Source organism: Aphelocoma coerulescens, chromosome 1A, assembly GCF_041296385.1.
Source record: "Aphelocoma coerulescens isolate FSJ_1873_10779 chromosome 1A, UR_Acoe_1.0, whole genome shotgun sequence".
Taxonomy (NCBI): Eukaryota; Metazoa; Chordata; class Aves; order Passeriformes; family Corvidae; genus Aphelocoma; species Aphelocoma coerulescens.
In genome coordinates, this window is record NC_091014.1 from 10,488,011 (window position 1) to 10,513,547 (window position 25,537).

Below are 25,537 nucleotides of genomic sequence, written 5' to 3' on the forward strand. Positions count from 1 at the left end.
AGGAGGAAAGTCATATGGCCATTAAAAGAAAAAATATTTATGGTGATCCTTGCAGAATGTAATTGATTGACCTCATCAGCATCTGGAAAAGGGGCATAAATTGCTTTTGCAGTTTCTATATCAGTTTCAGGTCTCAATTGTTCAGTCCAGTTATGTTATGAAGGAGAGTTCTGCAGCACAAGATCTAAATTATCTGGGTTCCACAAGACTTAGAGTGTTCCTTCCAGGATGTCCATTTTTTTGTACCATGGGTTTAGAGCTGTCTCATTTTGAAGCACAGGAAAGACTGGACAGTGATTTTTTTCGTACATTTTATCACATTCAAAAGTTCTCTGAAAGCATACACACAGTGTCATTGTTGGCAAAGTGTAAACCTTTTTGACATTTTTTTCAACTGTACACCTTTGTTGTTAGATCCACATGGTGTTGTTATACTTAAGTTTAAATACAGGATCACGTTTGGATTATCCTAAATGTGAAAGTAAGATGCTACCTTAACTTGGAAACATTTTTGGCACTGGACTGTTTTTTATTCATTCTGTGTATGTACAGTGCCCACAAAAGCTACAGTCTTTATTAATTCTCTCTGTACACTTTTGTGCCTCCCGACTGGAGAGTTCCTAATTTCCTAGTTATAAAAATTGAAAGGTAGAAGTGGCCTGTTAAGCCATTCAAAAGAGTGAAGTTCAGTACAGAAAAAATTACAAAACAGCTCACTCTGGAGAAGAGAATTTACTAGAGCTGAACATAAAAGAATAAAATGGAAATGAAAGATTGATCTTTCACTACCTTTAGGAAATGGAATGTGTATATGAATATTTTTTGGATGGATGAATATCTCATCACTTTTTTAATAGTTCATGAATCAGGATTATGTCTTTGTCTGCATTCATAAACACTGCAGGTGAAAAGGGCGTTCACGTGTTCATGTATGTGATTCACAGGCTTTTTTTTCATGACAATTGAGCAAAAAAGTTGATCCTTAGGCAGTTGGTGGGACTACAAGAGTAAGAATAAAATTGATCTCTTTCTAAGATTTACAATTAAATGATACATTGTCCTTCAGACAGCGTCCTTTCATCATTCATGCATTTCTTCCAATGGAAAATGGGCTTTTTACAACATTTTAGGGAAAGATATTATGGACACTATGACTAAGATAATTAAATTATCTCTCTATGTCTTTGAACTGTTGCTTTAAATATAATTTTCTTCTTTAATGCAGCTTGTAAAGGAAATTAGTGTAATGTTTTATCTAATCTAGTGTAAGTGAAAGGCTGAAAAGTAACCTGGTAGCTAATCACAAAAAAAATCCAGATAACATTGCTTTCAGTGGTGGCACATTTAATTTTCAGACAACAATCTACATGGTTACATTACATTTTCACTTTCTTGTCTGTCATAGTCATTGTCTCTAGGTAAACACTGGAATGAACATAAATGGTGGCTTCCTGTTCCAAAGAAAAATGATTGCTGGCCACCATGTGCCCTTTTACAGTCCTTATGTGCTGTCCATTTCTGTGATACATATTAGTAATCAAGTGTAGCTGAGCCAAGAAAAAATTAGGAATTGTAGCCTGTCAGAACCAAAAAAAGCTGTGAAAGCCACCCATTGGAATTTTTTGCAAGGATACCAAGTTTTTCTGTTTTGTGATCTTTGTGCCTCTTGAGCTCCTTGTGGCAGTGAGCTCCCTAGCTCTGATATTATTAGGCTGTCCAGAAGTCCCACATGGTAGGGTTCAATGGAGTGAACAGCCCTAGGAATGGTTTCCATGAGAGCACCAGAAACTGTCAGTAAAGTCTGGAAGTGAAGATTGAAATTCATCCATTCAGCAGCAACAAAAAAATTGTGAGCACCTGTCTAATGTAATAAAGAAATAGCTTTACACCAGTGCGCCACAGAATCAAGTCACATGCCAGTCACAGTCATCTTTGGCACTTGTACAGATTGCATATATGTAATCAAAGATTTTTTCACCTTTGGATGCAAAATGCCTGTTCAGCTAAACTGAGGCAAGTTGCAGAAGATTTTGCACATGACCTGTCACACGCATAAAACATCTACAGCTAAGCAGTGCACAGACTCAGCAGAAGTGTTTGTACTCGTGAAACTAATGCAAAGACACATCTGTCAACAGCCTGTCAGCTTTAGGGTAGAAACTGTACATTTAAGCTTTAACACTTAGAGTAAATCCTATCAATATGTTTATTAAGAGAGACTTTTCTTGACGTTTTTATCTGATGTGATTTACCATGCTTGTAAGGCAAAAATAAATCAAATCTTCATAATGTGGTAAAAAAAAAAAAAAAAAAAAAAAAGTAATTATTTCAAGCAAAATCCCCCTGAAATGTGTCTTTATTTAGGTAAGAAATGCAAGATTTCTTCTATTGCTATATTAAGAGCACAAGTATACTGATTTTAAGAGTGGAATTTCTTTTAGATAGCTTTGTTAACACATTGATGTGTATCTTCTGTGGTATTCTGAAATTTTCAACTTTAAAACTGGAATGTTAAGACTTTATGATTTCACAGAATCATAGAATGGTGTGAGTTGGAAGGGACTTTAAAGTTCACCTAGTTCCAACTTGTCCTGCCGCAGGCAGGGACACCTTTCACTACACCAGGTTGCTCCAATGCCCATCCCACTTGGCCTTAAATGTTTCTAGGGAGATGGGGCATCCACAGCTGACCTTTGCAGACCTGCTGTACATCTGAGCACTGAAAAGGGAAAACAAGGTAGTTGTTCCCAGTAGAATTAAAATCTTGCATCTCTCATATCCATGATGTTTTGCCTGTTTATTCAGGACTAAGCTGATCACCAGACTTGTAGTTCAGCAAGGAATGTTCTCCCTGGATAATGAACAGAGAGACAAAGGTAGGGATAATCCGCCTGTTTGAAGGTGGATATTTCTGTTTGCTTACATTCCTCAGGAGCAGGGAGAATGTTCATTTCTTAATATCATGGCAGAATGTCAGGTAACATAATTCTTCTAGTGTTGGAGCACAAGGCATAGGTGTTTCCCTTGGTTTCTTGTTACCTGAGCGTAATTCCAGGTAAAAGGAGTTGGTACTTTGTTACAGTTTTTATAGTTGCTGTAAAACATTCTGAAGTGATTTTTGGTCTGAGACATAGGTGGTCTTGTGGTTGTGCTGCAAAAGGCTTAATTCAGTGGCTTTAATTTTCCATTTTAGTTCTATGATTCAGCCCAGAAAAAGGGAATAACATTTTTATTACTGTAAGAACTGTATTTCTGTATAAAGGAAGAATTACCTTTTGCAGAAACAGCTGCTATTTGGGTTTCAGTAGCTGGGTGTTGAGGGAGGAGTCATCTAAATTTAAAGTGCAAAGTTTTTCTAACTCTGCTTTGAAGTGACATCGCTGGACTGTGGTTTAATGAAAGTTCTCCAGACACTGGTGGCAACTGGACCTTCATTTTAAACGTGCATAAACCAGTCCTAAAGAATGACCTGGGAGAAATCTCATTTGCATAATTCATATGGCTTTCATGCAATTTGTGAACTGCACATGCAGGTCTGTCTGACAGTGTGTTAATACACTTAGCGACAGGCTAAGTCACCAGGCCTAAATAATGTTGGTTCATTGCTTATGAACAGGAAGTCTTATCTTGAGACTGAATTCAGGCCAGAAATCCAGAGAAGGTGTAGATGTTCCCCCGAATTTCCTTTTGTGCTTGAATTTTGTCACATGCTTTTTTTGTGTGCTTCAAACAAATTCTCTGGGAACTGAGTTAAAAAGACAATCTCACTCACATCTGGAAACAATTCTCAACAATTCTATCCCTGTATAAATATTAAAATAGTACTTATTTATCTTTTCCTTTAACCATGTGGCTGTACCTAGATTTAAGATTATTCCACTAGAGGTCTGAATTTTTTACAATTTAGAGTCCTATTAACACTTCAAGCTACTGCTGCCAGTGAAGTATTTGAAATCCTTTGGAGTAACATTTATGTGACTCAAATGAGGCCCCTTTTTCCATCTGTCAGGTCTTCCAAAGAGACAGGCTATCCCACATTTGGGCAACATATCTTATAAACATTCCTTTCTAAAGCACATTTTACTATGTCAGTCTTTTCTGACTGATACTTTTGTATTAGTTGGTTTCACACCTTCTCTATTCAACTAAGGGACACTCATGCATAATAGGAAATTATTGTAGTGTTCACTCTTTCTCCTTAACAGTGTTTTATAAAGTGTGAGATTTATGGCAAAGCTGACAAAGAGCCTTGGTTTTACGTCACTTGGGCCTTTTCTTACCTGCTGTCAGCTTATCCATCTTCCTCTTAACCCAGCTCTTACACAGACATTAAGAAAACCGTCCCTGGCTGCGAATCCAATCCCTCAGTCTTTTATCTTCCATAAAGACAAAGAAAAATAGAGGTACAGTAGGATCTTTATATTCATTTCTGGTTGACTTGGTTATCGTGGTTATCCATTTTAAGAATACTTGGAGTATTTGGTGTGGAAAGCGGTAAATATCATGTTCCTTGTTTTAAAGTAATAAATACAGTGTGTAAATTTATACAGTGGAAACAAGCAGGCACAGAAGAAAGACAGAGGGGCACATACCCATGAGGAAATTTTGGCCTACTTCAGCTCTGTTTTTCTTCAGATCTTCACCTCCTCTCAAGCCACAGATTACTGTACTTAGTGTGAATAGGAGGGTAAAAGTTCTACCAGTGTAATTGACTGAAATCAAGGGAGGATTTCTTTCACATTTTCTGCTGATAATTCTGGCTTCCTGCATTTTATTCTGTCTACAGTTTTATGAGCATCTTTGACTGAAGCTCTGAAAGTAATACTGAGAAAATGAAAGTACATTCTCCAAAAGGAGCAGAAGAACAATGTCTATAAAATCTTTGTTAGAAAGAAACTGCTGTCTATGTTTTTTTAGGAAGTTGTTTGGTTTAGTAAAAGCTGAACAATAGATCAAATTAGCTGATGTAAACTATCTGCAAGTATGCTGTGTTGTTGTCTGAAAGGAGCCAGTCATGGTTTGGACTGGTTTTCCCTACTGGGATTTGAGCCTGTTTGAGATACACTTAGGACAGAGCTTCCTATTGAGTTTTCTTCAGAAGAAGGCTGATTTGTTTATAGTAATTATCCCTGATTTATTTTTAGCATATGAGGTACTAAAAATTTCAAAACTCTACATTATTCCCTTGGGAAAAATATGAAAAATATTTGCAGAGCTAGATATACTGCATATAATCACCCCAAAAACTAAAAATAATGAAAGGATAACATGAAGATATCCCAGTAATCTTTGAGCTAGATGTATGTGTGTTTGTAATACTCATCACAGCATAATTAGCTTCATAAATTGTAAACCAGAGCTCTGATGGTTTCCTTCTAATCTCTAAAAATACTGGCTAGACCAGATTCTCTTATGCTATCAGTGTTTCAAAATGCAGTGTGGGCTAATAGCCTATAACAGGTTGTTGGTTTGTTTGCTTGTTTTTAAATTAGTAAGGCTTGCCTATGTTAGAACTTAATTTACTTTGGTTCTGATTGTCAAAATCCTTCTAATTAGGCATTGCTTTTCTGAGACAGTGATTTCGTATTAAAAATAATTTGTTAAGATAGACATATGGTTTTGCATATTATTGCCACAAGATAAAATTTTATTATGAAATATTAAGAAAAATAGTCCCCTTCTACTGTACTTCTTTACATTATTACTCCAACACATCATTGCTAAGCTAATTTTTTTCAATGGGGATTTTTAAATGGAAGTTTTCTCTCCATCTGCCAGCTGGAAGTGAATGTCTTAGGTCAAAATGGTCCCTGTCAAATGGGAAAGCTGTTTTAAGTGGATCAGACAAGGGCTTGTCCTAGGCTTTACTCTTTAATAATTCAATTGCAATTTAAATTATGAAGAAATGACTCATACAGTATTTTTAGATTGATATAGGAAACACAATTACTTTGGAAAGCAGAGTTGCAGTTCAGAGAAATGTTTCAAAATTTCAATAATCATACAGACACTACAGGTACAGAGGAGAAAAAGCAAACCAAAACCAAACCAGGAATATTGGTGATTAGGCAATAGCAGTAGTGAAAATGTTCCAGTGTAGTAGCAAAAGTTCAGATCTAATATGACTTAAAAATATCAAGTGCTTGCATGAAAGGTAGTGGTGTTCTTGGGGAATACTGACAACAGGTGCCTGTGTAGGATACGTGTTGCAGTTGTTTACCTTGCTCACTGGTGGGTGAGACTTCAGCTTTAGCACTAAATGCAGTTTAGCTCAGCACCATTGAAGAATTAGACAATGAGATGTTTCAAAGTTGAGCAAAAGAGAAAGGATAAAAGATGTAGACAATATTGGTTAGAAGGCTGAAGGATCTGGGTGTGTTGATCTGGAAAGAAGTCCAAAACTGGACAAGAGTCTTTCGCTGTGTTAAACATTATTTTTAAAAGGACAAATATTAACCACTCTTCACATCCAGGGGAGGCACAGGATGGACTGTCTCAATCTGTGGCCTTGGATATTTAGTAGATAAGAACTTTGTAACTGCAGTAGCACAGATGCCTTAGAATTGATATATTTTAATGAACCTGTGTTACATCTGAATATTTGGAATAACATAAAGGGATAGATAGGCTGTATGACTGATTTCATTTCCAAGCCAAGAATATCTTGAGCACTGTGAGTAATAGAAGTATGTTTAAAAATTGAATTCTAAAATTAAATACAACTTTCTTTAGTATTTATGGCTCTTTTTACACAGTATCATGAACATCTTTGGTGTTAATTTGTATCGATACAGCCTTTGCCACAGACTGCGGAGTAAACAAACCACTCAGATATGTATGGCCCTTTCTATAATATGAGTGACTGCAGTGATGCAGTCTTCATTTAAAAGATAGGAAGCTGAGACGGGCATAATCAAATAGCCAAAATGTCCCCTGTCTTGTTCCTTCCATCCATCAGCTGAAGTGGCATTTAGTCACTATTTTACTCTCCTCTTCCCACTTCTCTTCAGAAGCCTGGAAGTCTCTTGCCTTCCTTGGCTGACACAAGAACATAGCCTACCTAGCTAAGGTACGAAGGATTGGAAATAACAGGTTTAACATTAGATATTGGTGGTGAAAAATCCCACCTGATCTGGTCACTGTATATTCCTGTTATAATCTGCAGGCAGAAGTATTCCAATGGAACAGTAGTTAATCCACTTATTTTATAGCTTTAGTTTAGAATATGATTACTTTCTCAAATTACTACACTAAGGTTCTAGATGACTGACACTGATTTTGGTCCCATGGTCACTCAAAAAGCCTGTCTTCTGAGTCTTCTGTGTTCTTATTTCCTATTTTTTCTCTTAAAACAGTGGATTTTTAAATTATGTACTAGTTTCCTTTTATCAATTCTGCACAGCAAAAGTTAGGCTTCAGTTAAAGTTAGGCTTATAAATTGTTTTCTAGATACCAAAAGAAATTTAATAATAAAAACCCATTAATTTAAAACAACTTTCATTTAATTCACTGAAACATCATTATAAAAAAGTCTTTCCACTATTTTCTGGTCTTTCCAGCATGCTTTTAAGATGAATGGCTGCTGACAGATGGGCATCATAGTACAGGCAAACTTCTTATTTATGGGATGAGGTTGGCTCTGCTGACACCAATTCAGACTTTCAGAAGCTATCCTGTCAACAGTTCTCAAATCTCCCTATTTTAGAGAGAGGAAGTTTTTCATTTGTGCTTATCCTCCCAGTTCAATTTCTCCAAATAATTTCCAATTTTGTTACCAAGAAGGAGCCAAACTCTGGTAAAAAAAAAGTGATTTACCTGATGCAAAATTCAGCTCAAGGAATGGAATCCATAATGGCATGGTAAGTGCTAGCAGTCCGTGCATTTAGAATGAAGATATGAGAGAGGAATTAACAGTGCTGTGCTGCCTAATTCAACTCTTTAAAACTCCAAATACAGGGGTAAGTCTATCACAAGATATGGCTTAGACATCTCTGTGAAATTTTGATGCAGACACCAAAATTTCTCCCTTGGTGTGAGACTGCAGAGGAAGCCTGCCTTTTGGCTCGCCTTCAGAACTTCTTGCATTTTGTACATCGTGAGTTCGGGTCTCAGTTCAATTTCTGTTCACATTCTCCATCTGTCCATATCTTCCCTCTAATCTCCTTGCTAAGCCCTGCTTCTGTTTCCCAGCTGGTCTTTCTCTGACACTCTCTCATCCAATCTAACTGGTTCCTATTAAAATATAACTTTGATTATCTCACCTTACTCACTTTGCAAGCTGTTTGCTGCTGCCAAATCCAGCTGAAGCATCAAGTGTGCTGGTGCTCTTACACTGCCCAGCAAGCCTTTTCCCTGGGGCATTGTGGCCAAGCAGGCTAAATGAGCCAGCCATTGACTGAGAGTGAAGGCAGAGTTTGAAATTTAATAACTGTTATGGAAGAAGGTCTGAAGGAGGATTATATGCTGAGGATTTCTTTAGTGTGTGTGTGGGATGAAAAGTTTAACAGATTTGATTTCTCTAAATCTGGATAATTTAGACAGTCAGCAGTTGCCAGAGGTGAAAAGATAGTCAGGAAGGCTAATGGATGGAGTGAATCAGAATGAGAGTTATTGTTCTGGTTTGGCCAAATTTAGAAACATATCCTCTGAGAGAAGGGAGGTCACCACCCCTCCCCCACGAGGTTCGGGAAAAATAAATTTTTCTTGAAGGAAAGTGAAGGAGATAAAAACTATTTACTTAACAAACACACAGGAAAAGGATAATAATGCTAAATAATAAAATCTCTCGCTGTGGAGAAAAAACCTGGGAAAGTGTCAGAGTCCTCCCTTTGGTCTCCTCGGAGCTGGGGCTTGGCCCAGGGCCAGGCCCTCTGTACTCGGTGGAAAGTCCTCCTGATGTGCTCTGATATTGAAGCAGTCCAGTGGAAAAGGGAGAAAATCTGAAATTCCAGGGAAGGAAAAACAAAGTTCAACTCTCTGTCTCTCTCTGGAGATAAAGAAGCTGAACAACTGGCCAAAAGCTGACCAGGCAGCCACAAGCCGGGTGCCTCCTCGCTCCCCTGCCACAGCTGGAAAAAAGTCTCTATCTCTATGTGACCTTGACCAAGCTGCAAACTGCTTTGAGAAAGTTTTGCTCAGTTTTTCCTTCTCCCTTTCAGGCTCAATTTAGAGGCATAGAAAGGCACAAAAATTAATTTCTGGGCATAGGCAGCGATATGGGATACACATCATAAAGTCACCCCAAGACAGTTATCCACTTAAAATTTAAGTTTAGTGTGGTGTAGATTATTTCAAGACTGAGTGTTTATTTTCAACTTCTGTATAGCATTATTAAAACACAGCGACCTAAGACTCAGGAAGTCATAAGGTAGTTTGGAAGTAATAATTACTTCATTATTTTCTGGAACAAGTTTTCTGTACCCTCCTTCATAGTTGTGTTTTTGCTGTATATATATGATGTAAGAGGGCAACAGTGAAATAAAATTAGGGTCCTTGTCTGAGCTGATGTTAGAAGAAATGACTCTTTTTTTCCAAAATTTTACTGTCTGGATTAATCACATCATATTGATGCTCCTTTTATGATTCCTAAGTTATAAACAACAGCAGAAATATCATGCTCTTCTAGGAAGAATCAGTGATTAATAATTAATTCTTCTTCTAGGAAGAGTGGAATTGGTGAGTTTGTCCTTTGCCCATTTGATAAGGCACACTGTAGTATAGAGAATTTTATTGTAATGCCTTCAGATATTTCTTTAGGCAGTAAAAACAATTCTTGCGACAGTGGTAGTATTGGCTGCTCTGAGTCCTTATGTTCTTACAGCCTGTTTGAGCATTTCTTGTCTGAAGAATGATAACCTAGGTAGAACAGACTTTCATCTCTTTTCTTCCTGTTTCTTCATCATTTTGCCCAAAAACTCACCAAGAAAAACAAGAAGTTTTGACAATGTTAGAGAAGTAGCATTTTTACCATAGGTATACACGCACACACACACATGCATACTACATACGTATATTTTAAAAGGCAAATGGCTTTTCTGGAGGGTATTTTGCACACATGACTAACAGTATTTTTTTACCTCAGAGACTCTGCAGTTATGGAACATCAAAGCTTTTATTTAATTAAAATAAATACTGAGGTCCCTAATCTTTCACTCCTTACACAGCATCTTGGCACTGTATCCATCATGATGCAGGTACCTGTATAATATTTTGAAAACAATTGCCTATCTAAACTCCTCAGTCATCACAGATCACCAAAAAATCAGGTTGGACAGGTACTGTGGATGTCATGCAGTTCCACTTTAACCTCAAAGCTAGGCTAATTTCTAAGTTAGATCTGATATCTAGAGAACTTACCAAGTTGAATTTTGAAAATCTCCAGGGATGGAGATTTTACTGTCCCTCTGTGCATTCTGTTCTGAGAATTCACTGCTCTCATGTCAAAGAGTGCTCCACTTCCCTTGTGCCACTTGTGCCTTTTGTCCTTCCTTGTGCATCCCTTAGAAGAGTCTGACTGTCTTTTCAGTACTGCTTCACTTGAGAGTTGGAAACAGCAATTAGGTGTTTTTTCCAAGCTCGGTTCCCTTAACTTCTCTTCTTTGAACAGACACTCTTCCTCAAGCCTGACCGTCTTACTGGGCCTACACTGGGATCTCTGAATGACATTTTTAATGCTTTGCATGGATATAAAACAGGGTGGGAAGAGTTGGGAGACTCTCCCATCTGATTCCTTCTCTTCCAGTTAGCATTGTTGTTCTCATTGACTCGAGAGCAGACACACTCAAACTGCTGTGCTGCTTTACTTCAGAAGCAAATTACATTTCCCCAAGCACTTCCTATGCAGCTTTATAAAGAAATACACAGTACAGTTCAGGAAACACTAGTCTATGCCTGCCATTAAGCTCTCAAACCCCATAATTATGTTAGAGTAATTTGGGAAATTGCTGGGTTTGGGGTTTTGGGTTGTTGGGTTTTTTTCTGCTAGAATCTCCTCCATTTTTTCTAGATATTTTTTATACATTTAAGTTTTAAGAAATCTTCATTTCCTAATAAAAACTAGTATTTTTTTGGGTGCATGTAATTAATAGGTGGTATATAAATTCTAAGATACTAGTATCTCAATGTCTGTCATTGTTATAGAGAGAAAGTCTTTTATAAATGTATTTTAGATTTTTAACTCATAGATTAGAAAATGTCTCTTTCCTTCCCATGCTATGGGTAAATAGACTTGAAAAAAAAATTCCCCAAAACCCAGTGAGAGTATTCTGTAAAACATCTCTCTGAAAAACTTCTTTAGAAAATATGACATAAAAATATTTCTGTCTTTTATACAAATACAATAAGAAGCTACAGTTGAAGGATAAGTGACGGAGCAGTGCCAAAACATTTGGAAGTTACATCAGAATCCCAAATTCTAGTTGGTACTCATTAATGCATTTTTATTTTGGAATTTCTTAGAACATGACTTTTACTATCTTTTACTAGTTTTACTAGTTAACTCTGTTAATTCAGTCAGATGTGGATCATGCCTTGGGGAAATTAGACTTTTTTTTTTTTTTTTTAATTAGTTATTCCACAATTCCAAATATGAGGAGGGTTTTTTCACTTTCTTTAGAGCAAAATTTCTCAGTTCTGATTATTATAAAACGTGGAACCCCTAAATTGATAGAATGTGGGGAACAGGAAGGAGGGCAATTCATTTAAATGATTGAAATAGTACTGCTGGAAATTTACTGGTAGAAAATAACCTTTAAATCTGAATTTTATATTGAAGAAGTTCAAAGTTTGCGCAGGCAGAAAGAAATTAGTTTTGTATGGTAGAGAAAAAAAATACAGTGATAGTATATAGAATATAGAATATAGAATATAATATATAGAATACATAATATAGAATATACTATTTAGTATATAATAATATAGAATAGGTGAGACTCTGGAAGTCTCATTTTTGCATCAAATTAGTGATTCTGTTTTTATCAGTCTCTAGTAACTTTTGATGTGTATCTTAACCATATTGATATGTTATATTACACAGATATTGGAGTTAGTAATAAATTAAGAAATAAGGTGGATCAAGAAAGGTGTCCTCCTCACAAAAAGTAGAAATTTGAAATAAAGTATGTTTTACCTTGATTGTCTTAAACATTTTGTACTTATGTAATGAGGAGAAACATGTAAATGTTTTCAGGTATTTCTGTATATTTCTGGTCCTTATTTCTGAAAGTCTTTGTCATCAGTTGCACGTTTTTCACTGAAAGTATAGGATTACAAATCATTTAGTATTAAACTTCAGAGCATTTTTAAAGAAGAAACGCTTTTCCAACAGTTCAGAACATTCATCGTTTAAACAGAGTTTGGAAATTTAGTGGCTGGCTGAGGATGAGCAAATTGAAATCCGTGCTTTTTAGTTTCTCCTATCTGGTTTTACAGATGGAAGAATAGACTTAAGAACAAGTTGAAGGTTTTCAAGTGTTTTGTTTTTCTCACATGCAGTTCAACAATTGGAAATCAGTTTCATGAGTATAGAATCTGCAGCACAATTTCAGATCAAAATCCATCTAATTCAGCCTTTTCTCCGCAACATTGACTAAGTCATGTATTTTCAGTAAAAAATGAGATTGTCAACTGATAAGAAGTGATTTAATGTTTTCCAGAAAGAGAGCAGAGCAGATAAAGAAAAATGTTTTATCATTAAGTCAATACTTAGTCTTTATGTGTAAAATGATGTTCAAACAACACAGTAAGGACTTTCACACTAACACACAGAGCTCCTGGATGATGCATTCTGAGGTAAATGCCATCAGTGCCTCACCATTTGAGATAATCTTCATCAGTATTCAGCAGCCTGGTTCCTGGCTGCTATAGGTACAGCAAGGTACTAGAAAGATTGCCATGCTTTCAGAATGCATTCCTTCAGAAGAGGGATCTACAAATTAAGTTATTTCATATTTCCTGATGAAATACAAAAAGCTGGTGCTGTAAATTTTATGAGCTCTGTAGTGTTTATAGAAAGGCTGTTTTGTTTATAGTCTTATCAAAGATCTATGAACATGAAAATGCCACCCTAAAATGAAGTAAAACCATTTAGGTACTTGACTTGATGACTTAGAAATTATATAATGTAATGTTCATCATGGAAGATGACTTGATGCTCACTATCCTAATCTGTCCAAGGTTCTAAATATCAGTGCATGATTCATGCTAAACAATAACTTTTTGTCAGTCTTAGCTCAGAGGCAAATAAATACATGGCTAATAAAGCTGAGACCCTTTAAACATCTTTTTATTTTTTTTTTCAGGATCAAAATATTTCAGCTAATAGATGTTTCTCTGCTTTAATAATATACAATATTCATAATTGAATAACACCAAATTATTACCAAAATTATTCACAATTCACAAAATATGAAATAGAAATATTTTTTTTATATTTTCTCATTTAGATCTAGGTGCTCCTAAAGGCTAATAATATTAGGATGCCCAGAAAATCAGATTTGACTCAAAAAGAGACAAATTTAGACAAAGTCTCTGCACTTATTTATTTTATGTAGGTGAACTAATGACCAAAACTATTTTCCTACATCAGACACTGTCTAACATACAGTAATTAAGTGTATAATAGGCATTCCTCATCTCTACAGTGCTATTAAACATACCATTATGGCCTATTACTGGGTGGTGACTTTCAGAATTCAGCTGTTTAAAGTTTGTGCTTCTTGTCTTTCCATCCTTTGACTTACTGTTTTTTAAAAGTCAAGACCTCTTTCCACAAGATAAGTGTTTCTGACCTTGGGGATAAAGGAGTGCATCCCCACCTGAATTTTACAAACCTAGCTAAAGTTCTCAGTGGTACCATTGTCCAGTGAATGTTTAGAAGAACCATTTTCATGCTTAGCCATTTTTTCTGGTTTTCTATCTGAATATTAACTTATAAGTGTTCTTGTCTTGTTTATCCTGATACTCTACAGCCCTCACTTGTTCTTGATTTGTATAATACTCGTTCCTTAAAGATTTTGTGTTGGAGATCTGTGTCTCCAGAAACATTTTCTTCTGACATCCTCACCAGCTAAAATCCATTAGTCACTTCTGCCTTTTTCAGTGTTTGGGAGCACATCTCTGACAAATCACACTTGCACCCAACAGTTTTGCTTTCAACCCATAAATAGTGTCATTTCTTATCTGTAAACGGATGTATCATCACACTGTGCCTCAGGCTGCTATAGGTCCCAGTGAACATCAGACTATTTGAGACTTCAGAACAATAATTTGACTTTCTGTTAACATCTCTGGACCCAAAAAATACTGGATGACATGACTGCCAAACCTGATAATTTGTGAAGAAAAGATGTCACTAAGATATTCAGTAGCCATTAGTTTTGGATGGTGTAGACTAATTTTTCAGCTCTTGCTCTTCCACTTGTCTAGAATGTGCATTTGGATGATTACAGACATTTCAGGGTTTCATTAATTTTCTTTTCTTTTTAAACTCCAGGTTTGCTAGAAATTTTAAAACCATGAATAAAAAACATAAAAACAATGGAGAATGGAACCAACCCAGATCTGTGATTATCCTGTGAACATCTTTTACTGATAATTTCCTGTGTTTCTGTAGTAAGAAACATTACATTGCAGGTTTAGGGTAATTGGTATAGTCCATGTGCATATACTCAAGTACTTTCTACCTGGATTTTTTTTGACCTATGGGATCAATGGAAAAATAATGGTCTGGAACAAGAATAATAGGAGATCTGAAAATGAGGGGGAAGAAAAGAGCCTTTTTCCTTTTGTATATGCAGTGAACATATATCCTAGATTCCAGGCCAACCATAAGAATTCTCATTTTTATTTCGTGTCTTGATATATTGCTGTTGCATTAATTTGTTTCTCCCTTTTTTTTTTTTCATATGTAGGTTTAGAAACTGCAAATGGCACATCTTTCACATTAACTTCGGATTTTTTGCTGCCTTCTCTGTATTTTTTGCTTCATTAGTGTTTAAAAGTAGTCTTTGCCAACTTTCTATCTTCCTGTCCTGCCTGTCACAATAGGCAGAAATGAGAAGAGGAAGGTCATGATTCTAAAATAGTATAATTGCTATTAAAATAGTAGGAAGAAAATTCATTAAAGGTTACTGCTTTCTTCTTTCTCAGCCCTACACAGTTGGATTAAATATCACATTGCATACAAGGTTGTCATCTGATGCAGTTTATCCAGGAGTGGAATACTTCCTCCTCTGAAAATGAATGTAGATTTCAGTGCTAGTAATATAAATTATATTTCATAATTAATAAAATAAATATAAATATTATCTCCATGTGTGCTTAAAAAGAGGAGATAGAGGATGTTCTAAAAATCAGGACTTTAAATTCTATTCAGTTGAGCTAATCAAGATGGAGCTGAGTGCCTTGTCTGGATTTCTTTGGTGAAGAGATGATGTCCAATCTGGTTTTAAATACAAATGATGAAGCATTTGCCATTTCTGTTTCCCAGCTCCATGGATTAAATCTGGTGCAGTATCCACAGAGAGTAGAATACATGTAAAAGTAAACAAACAAACAAAAAACAAACAAAAAAAAAAAAAACAAACAAAAAAAACCAAAAAGTAAACTCTGAAAAAATGGTTTCATATCTTTTAAAATACTTTTGTTTGGGGAAAAAAAAAAGGCAATCAATCTGTTTCACTTTGTTATCTGTTTAACAGATAACACAGTGGAAGCTGTTCTTCTTCCATGAGAAGATGCTCTGTGTTGTATCAGTATAGCAGATTTATGTATGTGTTTATCCAAGTGTTAATGCTTACTTTAAAAAGTTGGCTTTTTGAAGGTTAGGGGTGGGTTGGGAGGAGAGGTTAGTTTGGTTTTGTTTAATTTGTGTCACTTGGAAATGGATTTGTATCAAAGTGGAAATGCCATTTTTATATGAGAATAAGAATAGGAATATGGAGTTTTGTGTGGTCTGGCTAGTACATGTTCTCGCTGTAGAAAAGTGTAATGGAAAATCCGGACATACTGTGAGTAGTTTTCACACCTCATAAGTTTAGCCATCTGTGGCAGATGATCTACTCTGTGTGTTTGTTGTCAGGTTCAGCTACATTTCTTTAAAAGGTGTGAGGATTACGCCTGCCCTGGGATCAACTGAGTGTATTTTAGGGGGAATTCTTATGCTTCAGAAAATGAGGGATGGAGGCAGAGAGGAAAGAACTTTCAGGCAGAAGGAAGTTTAAGGGAGACACTGAGAAACTGCAGAGAAGAGAGAGAAATATACTTGCAACCTGAACTGAAGGAGAAATTAACTTGTCCAGCTGAGGCAGAGGGGGTTATGCAGAGTTTACTGCAAGACCTGAAAGCTGGTGAGTTGTTGGAATGGAATGAAGCCTGAAAGACAAGTATCAGCAACCAAGGAGAGTTTCCCAAACTTCCTTTTGTTTCATTTCTATTTTATTCCATTCTATTCTAACAGTGTGTAGTATTGGAACCATGGTATATAGTAGCAGAGCTGGATAAGAAATATGCTTTCCTACAGCTGAATGTGTTGCATTGATGATTTTAAGGCACTTCTGGAAATAGGAGGAGGAATTTGATGCAGACCATTCTGCAGGTGCACAGCAATATGGATGAATCCAGGGCTGAGCAGAAAAGATAAAAAGAAGGCTTAGCTGTGATGGATACGGAAAGGCCTGAATTAGGCACATGGGCACTTGGTGAGTTTGTCTGATCTGTGCCTTACAGCAGCAGCTACATGGCCAGTGTGCCCCAGCACGAACCACATTTTAGAGAAAGTGGTTAATCAGGGCTCTGCTCAGTCTACCACCTTTAATCTTAGACTAGGCAAGTGAAGCATCATGAGTACAGAATAAAGTAGATATTGCCTGAACCATCAAACTGAGCCAAACCCAGAGCTTTCGATTGCTGAGGAGAGGCATAATTTCTGAAGAATTGAAGAGGTGGTGGTGAGACTCCTGAAAAAAAGAAAAGGATTAAATCTGTGTTTCAAGCAGATATTTCATGAGGAGCCAAAAGCAGGAATTGAAATTTCTCTAGTTGTGGTGAGTGGGAATGACCTCCTGTCTTGAGACATTTACAGGTGACATCTGTGTTACATGTGGCTGTTTCCACAGCTGGCAAGAGAAGCAGGTGTGACTGTGGAGTGAGCTGAAGAAAAATTGCATTTTCTTTCAGTTCAGTAGTCTGGAGGACTAGCTCAGATTAACTCTGCACATGGTGCCTGTGCTTGGGCAGATGAATCCTAACTGTTGTGAACAAACAAGGGCTGTGGCACAGCATGTGGTGTCTCATCAGCTACCATGCTTTGGAGGAAGTCTGTAGTGAAGGAGAGGCAGAAAAAGCCAAGATTTTCTCACACCATTTTTGTTTGGGTTTTTTTCCCTGTAAAACAAGATTGATATTTCCTTTCTTTCAGAGATAAAGGGGGATTTGGTGTTGATTGTTTCAGGATTTTTTAGCTGGGTTTTTTTGTTGTTTGTTTTGGTTTGGTTTGTTTTTTTTTTAAAATTGTAGCTGAAAGTTTGCGAAGTAGCCTCATATCTGTTGAAAACAGATGGTGCTAATTCAGCATATGCATATCATATTGATAAGTATAAACTGTTCTGAATTTTTCTCACGAGTATTTTCTGGCCAGGATTCTCAGTTGGATTGCAAAGGAAAAAAAAATTAAAGTATATTCTCATCTACTGGGAAAATGTGCTTTATAATCCAGTAAAATTTTCAACAGATGAGATCTGAGTTTCAAATAAAATATATTATTCTGACTGAGGGGTATGACACATAATGATTTGTGTGTTACATAATGAGAAACAGTGTATTATTGATTACTGTTACTGAATGAGCCCCTGCTAAGGCTATTTCATTAAATGCAGAAAGATTTATTTAAAGGATTTTATTATTTGAAGATAAAGTTGCCTTTCTCTACTGCTACAAGTAGCTAACAGTTAATATTTTGGTACAATATCCTTTAATATAGCTTGCTTCAGTCACCAATGGCAGAATCACATTGCCTCTGTATTGAAACACATTACTAAGGTACAGTTCTTTTTTATTAGTTAGTTAAATCCAAAAATGTGTTGTGTTGGAGACAGGGCTCATCATGTGCAAACAATATCTGTGTCTTAATCTATCACAGGCATCAAATTGTCCATCCACATCATAGAACTTTTGATAATGGATAAAGCAGAGAAGTTCTAAGTGGTTTTGGTTCTGTATTTATGTAAAATGCCTTTCAAACTGTCAGTGAAACTACAGAGGGGAGGAAAGGATGTGATGACTGATAAGAAACACTAATTATGTTGTAGTGTAGTATACAATGTTATAGTGTAGTAGTACATAGTCACTGTGAATCTGCAGGCTTTGTCTTGTTAAGCACCTACCTCAGAGGAATTCTAGTTTTACCATTTTTATTTCTCCATATAGTGAATCTTTCTCCTGTTCAAGTTACTGCTATGCAATACTTAGATGCCTATATACCTTGTCCTCTGTTTTTTCATTTATATCATAATCTTTTGGGTTGTCAAAGTAGAATATGCTTAAAAAATCTCCTCTTCAGAAACTTTCCTGAGTCATGTCAAAGATGGTGTATAGAAAAATCCATCATTTTGTTCTGTTTTTCTTTTAAACAAAAATTGGATATCTTCTTAAAAGTAATTAGAAAAATGAGGAAAGATTTTGGTTCACAGACAAAGGGATTTGTTTTAAATTCTTTATCAGGCTTTGGCTCTGGACTAGAGCTGTAGTACTTTAGCTGTCAGAGTTGATACTGAAAACACAGTATTGCAACGGGTAGAATAGTATTTTATTTCTGTGAAGTCCCTCAATAGTTTTTAGTATACTGATATATAAATAAAATACCTGAGAATATTTAACATATCTTAGTACAATGCATATAAAGACAAACATTTAGGAAGCATCAGTAGGTATTGCCTACACAGCAGCTGTGTATTTCCTGCAATATTTTCAAACCTTTTATAGCAAAGTATGAAATCTGAACTTGTCATTCAGAAAAGAAATTCTGACCATGTTCTTCTGGTTTGAGGACAGGCTTTCCCCCTTCTACTCTCCTTTCCCTCTTTCCCTTCCTTTTCCTTATTTTTCCTTCTCTTCTTTTTTCAGAGGTTGAATAGTGGGGAAAATACTGAGCGCACTGGGTAATGAGATTTCAATGCAGAAGCAATACTCGACTCTGACAATTTGACTCTTTCTGTTGGCTTGACAGATGCCCATTGCCTGAATCAATCTGCCAGAGCCTTTTCCCTATTACAAAGTAACTGAGATACCTGTACTTCTGTATACCTTTAATATAATTGAACAGTGAATCTCTCACATAAACTCCTATCCCAGTACACCTTGCAAAGATAAGTAATATGGTTGCAGAGATAAATAGCAAAGGATAGCAGAGGGGAAAATAAATTAAGAATAAAAAAGAAAATAATGAGTTTTGAAGGTAACAGTACTGTGAGTTAGCCAGAAATGTTTCCCTTTTGCATAAGGCTTAAGCTATGAAAGAAAAAAGTTACAAAAAGTGGTGAATTGTACTTAGGTATTTGGGAAAAAGCACTGTCTTCAGTGAGCAGAAAAAGCAGACAGTATAGATATGATCTGTACATGTAGGGTAAGGGAATTAAAATGCAAGCTTGTGAATAATGTGTATGTTGTCTAAAACCTTTTGAATGCACATACATGGAATCTTGTTCCAATTACACTATTTAGATCAAAGTTTCAAAACACTGGATTTCATTTTCTTCTCACAAACTGATTTTTCAATAATGTATTACTGCGGATTTAAGCTTCTATTTCTAATTTTTAGAAATTGAGAAGGGAATTTCCCCATTACCCTTTACAGGCAAATTTGTCAGTCCTGTTCCAATGAATCACAGATCAGTTAGTCTGAGTAAAACTGTATTCTGTGCAAACAACTGGGAACAGCTATTACATCTGCTCTCATAAAGTAGATGAAATGTAGATTTAGATCCCTTTGAAAATCACAGTGTAAGAGCCACATCTGTCTGTAGTTTGCTTATCAAATTTCCTTTGAATTTCTCCCTTCTCCCCTCAAGATCAAAAGAAGCATATGGGCTTTTATGTGTTTAACGGAGGAAAGAAGTTGATATCTCACATCATGTCAGCTCTTAGGAAGTGCACTGTGCTGTCCCCCTTGCATTTGAAGTGGAAATGGCAATTTCAAACAATTTCAGAGAGAAAATGAAAGGAGTAAGGGGATGGAAAGTACAAATATGCTTATCTGAGAAATGAGTGACTCTGACTGACATGAAGGAAAGCAAAACAACTGAAAAAATCTTATTGTTTTGGAATGGACTAGTTCTAAAAATTGTATATTGGTGTTAATAGAAAAAAAAAATAACTTCAGACGCCTCCAAAGGAGTGGGAAAAAAGAAAAACAACCAAAAAACAAAAAACAAGACAGAAAATCAGACTCATCTCACTGCTGCTGTGTAGTGATTTAGAAACTAGTTTTCTGCCTGACTGCTCAGCCCCCAGAGCAACATACTTTCAGTAAAGAAAAAGACAAGAGTTACATTAAAGGAAAGCTCTAGTATATTACTCATGAAGCAGGGTATTTCAGTCCCAGATACAAGGCCAAATTCAGCTCATCAAATTAATCTTCCAGTACCCTTGCCAGCAATGGCACACAAGCCAAGGCAGTACTGGCTGTATGGTATGATAAGGTTTTACTATTGGTTAGAATTTGTTCAGCGTGTGTATTACTCCACTCTCAGCACTGCTGGTGAGACCAGCTTTTATTATATACATGTTTCTGTATGTTTTTCTTACCATACACAACTCATCTGCTTCCCTTAACCTGATGGCTTCATTGGAGGGTTCCCATCCTCTGTGGTTCTTCATGCCTAGAAGTGCCCCTATGTCAGCCTTAGACAGTCCAGAGAAGTTTCTCAATATTCTTGCTCTAATGTTTGTTAATCCCTTCTCATCAGCAGTTACCACATAATAGATATTAAGTCCAGAAGTGTCCATAAAAACTTACATGAGAAACTTTCTTTGCACAGGACAAGTTAAAAAACATCGTTCAGAACCTCTGTAGCTATAAGAAGATGTAGTTAAGGATTCCACACTTAAAATGAAGTAATCTAATACTACTGTATTATGTTAGTATTTTTAGGAGTTAGGTCTCATTTGCAAGTAATTTTAAACACTGTTAAATTACCAAGAAATTCTTAATGAATGATAACAGATTTTCATGGATTATTTGTAGTAAATTAAATGTTTAAAATAATGAATTGCCAAAATTTGCGACTCTTCCTTCTGATAGATTTCTAACAATGAAAAGCACATGCTGTAATACTGAGTAACATATTCCAACCCTTTATAAGTAGAACAGCTGTGTTACAATTGTAATTTTAACTGTGCATTTTGGGACTTTGGAGGGGTTGGATTTGGGAAGGTTTTTGTTACATGAAAAATCCAAGATTGAGAGCTGGAAAGTGAGCTACAGCACAGGCTTCATCTTGAAAGTATGCATTGCTCCCAAGCTTAGGTGATTTTTTTTCTGAATGGGAGAGTAATTTCTATCCCTCCACTACCTGACATCCAATCAAAACAGTTTATTCCCAGTAATTTCATTTAATGCATCAGCATTGATCTCTCAACCTGATGCTAGTCATAAGTTTTCTGAGCAAGTTTATAGACTTCATGGTCCTTGTTTGAAGACAAAAAATATTATTTGCATTTTTTTTCTGGTAGCAGAAAAATCAGGATACAGGCAACTTTCTGCTGACATTTCAAGTCTGTTGCAAATCAGCATTAAATGTGTCAGGAAACCTACCCCTGCAGAGGGTTTTGTTCTTTTACAGTATAGAACAGGATTTTCACCATGCTGTTGAGTCTTCTGGGGACTGTGGCAGAGGAGTAGCCTAATCTGTAATCCACTTTACCTTTATCCACAGCACCACAGGCTGTAGTAGTCTGACATCGCCATGTCTACTACATAGAGAGTCTGGTGATGGAAAACTAATAAGATGCTGTCATTACAATTGTAATTGGCTTCTGCAAATGCATATTGTATACATTATTTTCAGGATTTTTCCCTACTTATACAAAAAAAAAATATATAAGTGCAGGTCTGTTTTGTCAGCTCTAAAGAGGACTGGAGAAGAAGTTGAAGTTTGTTTGTGTTGTGATCACAGAAAATTTTAAAAAATGAATGAATAATAAGGATTACATTTTTACTAGAAAAATTCAAAACATTCAGGAAGTGTGAAAAAGTGCTTAAGTGAAAAATGCTTAAGTGTGAAAGCTGAGTTTCTGAGCAAATGAAGCTAATATCCAAACATGGCTACCTGAATGGAGAGGAGCATATCATGTTCAAAAACTCATTTGAGGAGAGGACAAGAAAGATTGTGTAGCTAGAATCAAACACAGTGTTTAGAGGTAGAAATTCACCCCAGGTATCCTGAGCCATTCTGCCCCCCAAAATAAACTATCTCTTTAAAACAGATAAAAAGCAGCAGAACATACTAGTATTTTCTAGTACTTGACTGATTCTTGTAGTGGGTCAGAGTCTTGCTGGTTTTGTCAACAATGGCATCAAATTAAAAGAGACGAAGATAGATAGAAAAAGGTATTTTTAGAAAGATTTGCAAGGAACAGGATGGTCATTGCAAAGGAGTTACTCTGAAGTCACCACACAAGTTAACAGGGTTCACAAGCCTTTGTCCAGACAACCTCTATAATTTCAAACTCACATCAAGACTAATGTGTACTGGCAAGGCAGAAAAGGAAGGCTTTGCTAAATCTGTTTGCATGCAACCTTCAGCTCAGTGTTTTCACTTCCTTACTGTGATGTTATCTTGTCACTGAACTGCAGGACTGAGAAGACTTTCTCCTGTGTTTATTTCAAAACTTTCTTAGGCCTAAGGAGTGGTGGTGGAAGGAGAAGACTGTTTGTTCCGCATTTCTTTAGTTTGTAAATTGTGGAGAACATCTCTGTAGTTTTATTTCAAGCACGACCTTTGGCCTTATTTTGACAAGGTCATCTTTTCCTCAGAAGCAGATCTGATTACCATTAAGTCTATCCTGAAGGGATATCCCAGACAAATGTAAAATTTTACAAGGGTCAGCAGTAAAGTAATAACATTTATATGAGCGTCGTGGTAAAACAAAAACCAGAATAATTCACTTCTAGTTTTTGAAACTTACAGTCAACATTTAGTGATCATTTGCTAGACAAAAAATTATTTTTAAAAATTAGTGAGGATGCTAATACATAGCCAGAAGTAAACTGCCTAGAATTAAGATGAAAAGCATGAGAAAATATAGTAGAAAACTTCATTGTTTATTCAGTCAGAGAACTTGCTAAGGTTGCCTGTCTGACATCTAACTTAACCTTTAACCAATGGTTTTAAGGTCTAAGAATGCCTGCTTGTGTTTGATAGGCTTATGTGGCTCCAGAGTGGTCTCATCAAGGTTTCTACCCCATCTTTCCTTTGGGTACTTCAAATGTAAAATGCGCATAACATTCTAAATGTGAGACAAGGACCAAAAATACAGGGATAGGACTAGACAGTAGAATTACTCTTTCCACTCCCATTTCTTTCTTATAAAGAGATTAGAATTTGCCAAAGATCAGCCCTAGCTTGTCTGTCTTTTTTCCATGCTACTTAACAAATTCAAAGGAAATGCAAAAACTAACAACAGCCACTTTAAAGTTGTCTGTCAAAATACCACAGTTGAACTTCCCTTCAGTATACTAAGCCACTTCCCAGGGAGCATGCTAATATAAGTGATGATCAAAATATCCAGGAAGAAGAAGAAAAAGGCACACATTTTATCACAGTACTAAGATACTTTTTTTCTTGTCCCAATATAAATATCAAGTGAAAATTATTAAGACTTGCCTTTTGTGAGAATAGTAGCTGAGAACTAGTGGTTATCAATACTTTTTAAAAGCAAGTGGTACTTCCTATGATATCTGTTAGTCTAAGTTTCTTCATATACAGAGAGATCTATAAAAAAAATTTATTTTTTTTTTAATAAAATGCATCTGACAATGAGATTTATGCATCAGCAACTTAACTATCATCTGAAAATATTAATTCCATAAAGTATTGTAGAGCTTTTAATGACTGTGTTATTAATAGTGCTTCCCAATACCAGTGACCATCTGTGACTGCTTCACCATCTGTGATTCCTATTTCAGTTCAGGAGGGGGAAATAACAGTGGTATTACACTGATTTTACACTATAAATCATTAGCCAACTAGACCTACTGTAGATGATTAATTTGTCTTTGCTTATAAGTACACACTGAGCAAGAGAAAATTAGTTCCTTTGATTTGTTGGCACAACATGGGTTTGTGAAATGGCCACGGGAAGCTGAAAATACTAAATTGCTTATATTGAAATCTGAAACATGCAAAAGTTGATGGAATTTAGATGAAGAGAATAAAAGAGCTTAAATGGCACTTGAAAAGGTAGTGGCTGTTTCCTTAAAGATCCATGGCAAACCATGTGTTGATTATTGTAATTTGTTAAAGCTAGGTAACAGAGGAGCAGGAAAAGGGGATTGTCAACACTTCTTAAAAACTTGTACAGTTTGTTGATGCCATATTAAAATAAACTGAAAAAATACTGATTTATAAACTCCTACTTAAAATTAATCTTATTGATATCTTATCTGAATGAAGCAGCATTTATTTCAAAGGAAATGCCATTTTTAATTAAAAACACTTAATGCTTGCAGAAATACTGTCCTTGCCTGCAGAGGCAGGAGTGCCAATTTGATCAGTATTGTTTTTTATTCTTCCCTTATTAAACTGGGCTAAAATGTTTCCATATGTTGGTATTAATATGTCTGCATTCTGTAATGGCTGAGGTGATTTTTCTTTTGTTTCAGTGTATGTGTGTAGATCAATCTCTTTTCCTTTGCTAAGGCAAAATTTTTAAGAAGCTATTAGGGAGATAGGATACAGTCTCAAAATCATTCAGGTCCCAGTTTTTAATCTGTGTACATTGCGTGGGAGCCTAAACTTAAAAACTAAAAAAAAAGTTTCAAAAAATTTAGTACTTTAGGGTGCAAAATAAATTGCTTCTAACCAGTTGCATTGTCTACTTTCCTAGCGGATGAAGGGAGATTGGCACCTCAAAAGGAATTACTTATCAGCCTAAGGTAGATAGTTCTACATCAGGATGAATCACTCTTCCACCATTAACTCTGAGGAAGTCTGGACATCTGGACAAAATTAAATTACTATAATTTTATATCGCTTAACTTTTTTCAGTTTTAAACTGTAGCTTTCTAACTGGAACAAATTTCATTTATAAAAGTCTTCAGTGAACTGAAGAAAGCTCATACCAGTTTTGTAAGGCACAAGGAAATCCCCATAGCATCAGATATGAGGCAAAAATTACAAGATCATGCGAGAACTACCTATCTTGTCACTAAAAGTTCTGCTTTGTCATCTGGATTTCAATACAAGTTATAGCTTATGGATATGCATTCAGTGTCTGGCTCAGTCATCTATTCAACTTTACAGATTATACATAATTTAGATAT

General features: G+C 35.9%; 1 protein-coding gene across 1 annotated transcript in view; it reads left to right on the plus strand.

Moving 5' to 3' along the window:
- PCLO (piccolo presynaptic cytomatrix protein) overlaps window positions 1-25,537 on the plus strand; it is a 322,461-nt gene that overhangs the window by 156,725 nt on the left and 140,199 nt on the right. The window lies entirely within an intron of this gene.